The sequence below is a fragment of the Lipotes vexillifer genome, unplaced genomic scaffold, assembly GCF_000442215.2.
Source record: "Lipotes vexillifer unplaced genomic scaffold, Lipotes_vexillifer_v1.1 scaffold314, whole genome shotgun sequence".
Classification (NCBI taxonomy): domain Eukaryota; kingdom Metazoa; phylum Chordata; class Mammalia; order Artiodactyla; family Lipotidae; genus Lipotes; species Lipotes vexillifer.
In genome coordinates, this window is record NW_006777107.1 from 1,178,224 (window position 1) to 1,180,553 (window position 2,330).

Genomic DNA, 2,330 nt, shown 5'->3' on the forward strand with positions numbered 1-2,330 from the left:
CAGGAATGCAAACAATTGTGAAGGAATATAAATATACAGCAAACACAGGCCATGTTGTTTACCAAGGCACATGATTTTCTGACACTCATTTTTTATTTTTTTTGCTGTACGCGGGCCTCCCACTGCCGTGGCCTCTCCCGTTGTGGAGCACAGGCTCCGGACGCGCAGGCTCAGCGGCCATGGCTCACGGGCCCAGCCGCTCCGCGGCATGTGGGATCTTCCCGGACCGGGGCACAAACTCGTGTCCCCTGCATCGGCAGGCGGATTCTCAACCACTGTGCCACCAGGGAAGCCCATGATTACATTATTTTGAACAATTATATAGTTACATGAAAGCTTTAAAAACACTGTTCAATTTGACATATTTAGTTAATTGAAGTCACCATTAGGTATTTAAAATATCACTGTTTTGTTGAAGAAACCGATAATTAGCCTTGGTAAAGAAGTGGCACAATTTCTCATATGAAGACTTAATGGGTATGGCTATTTATTTATTATTTTAAAATTTTATTTATTTTATTTTTATTATTTATTTTTTGGCGTTGGGTCTTCGTTGCTGCACGTGGGCTTTCTCTAGTTGCAGCGAGTGGGGCTCCTCTTTGTTGCGGTGGGCGGGCTTCTCACTGCGGTGGCTTCTCTTGTTGCAGAGCATGGGCTCTAGGTGAACGGTCTTCAGTAGTTGTGGCTCGCGGGTTCTAGAGCGCAGGATCCGTACTTGTGGCACACGGGCTTAGTTGCTCCACGGCATGTGGGATCTTCCCGAACCAGGGCTTGAACCTGTGTCCCTTGCATTGGCAGGCAGATTCTTAGCCACTGCACCACCAGGGAAGTCCGAGTATGGTTATTTATTAAAAAGTCATTATTTTGAGGAAAGAGAGCTATCAAAACGTATTAGCATTTTTCTTAGGGACAAAGAGCAGCCAGTAACAAATACAGTACTGCTACTTTGTTTCCCACTTTGTTTTACATGACCTTTAATACTTGGCAAACTAGTTTTACATACATTGTCTCATATGGATCTCGACAGATTGCTAGGTCAAATATTATTCTCGGAAAAGAAGCTGGAAGAAAATACTTCTTTCTAACATGAATTTGGAGTTAAAAAAAATGGATATAGACACACTCTATCCTTACGATACTTCTAGAGGCAGTATGCGTACTCCATTGAACCAGGTCAGTCCCACAGGGCAAGTCAACGTAGAAGCACATAAATCTAATAAGTCACCTTGGGGCTTCAAATGACAACTTGTTGGTTAGGACTGAGGAGGGCTAAGGCATTGGCTCACATACTGGAAGAAATTCAGGGAATGACAAAGGAAAGAGATTAAAGAGCTGGAGGGCTTGATTTATGAGGGAATGACTAAAATGTGTCTTGCTTGCTTAGATAATGATGAAGGCTGGGGGAAGGGATGAACATACTGCGTTTACATTTCCAATACTCCTTCTTTTAGGCTCAGGGCTGCCTAGGATGTTGCATAAAAGCTTCTCTAAAACAAAAACAGGTCACAAAGCTGAACAACGAAACCCCTTTTCATTTGTGCCTACTAAGAAAGGCATAATAATTAGTGACTTACATAAGAAATTAATATCAGTTTTATATGTATAGTGATTATTTTATTTTTTTAAAATTTATTTTATTTATTTATTTTTGGCAGCGTTGGGTCTTGTTGCTGCGCGAGGGCTTTCTCTAGTTGCAACGAGCGGGGGATACTCTTAGTTGTGGTGCACGTGCTTCTCATTGCGGTGGCTCCTCTTGCTGTGGAGCACGGGCTCTAGGCACACAGGCTTCGGTAGTTGTGGCGCTCGGGCTTTGTTGCTCTGCGGCATGTGGGATCTTCCTGGTCCAGGGCTTGAACCTGTGTCCCCTGCCTTGGCAGGTGGATTCTTACCCACTGCACCACCAGGGAAGCCCTGTATAGTGATTATTTAAAAAATTTACAATCCAAGATATCAAAAAACTGATACTGGAAGCCCACTACTATATAACAGAGGGGACCGAATCAGGAAAAAAAAAGGTATAGGCTGGTTTTTGTCATTTAAAATAAACATAGCTTTATCAAGCTGTGGAAAAAAATGTTTATGTTTAGAAATTTTATTATTTACTTTTTATTATTTAATATTAACTATTATTAAATAGTAGAACATATTTACAAAATTGGATTAGTTCTTCAGTCATTAAAACAGTAATACATAGGTTTTTAAATAAAGCAAAATAAAAGGAGCTTTCTGGTCTTTAATCCCCTACACCCATTGAGCAATTTAGAGTTATAATTATCTCATTTTATCCTGCAAAGACACTTCCCTGAGGTAAGTATTATGGTCATTCCTGC

The 2,330-nt window shown here is 41.1% G+C and overlaps 1 protein-coding gene across 2 annotated transcripts in view; it reads right to left on the bottom strand.

The window, feature by feature from the left end:
- The window catches only part of MET (MET proto-oncogene, receptor tyrosine kinase), a 135,567-nt gene that overhangs the window by 25,274 nt on the left and 107,963 nt on the right, over window positions 1-2,330 (bottom strand). The window lies entirely within an intron of this gene.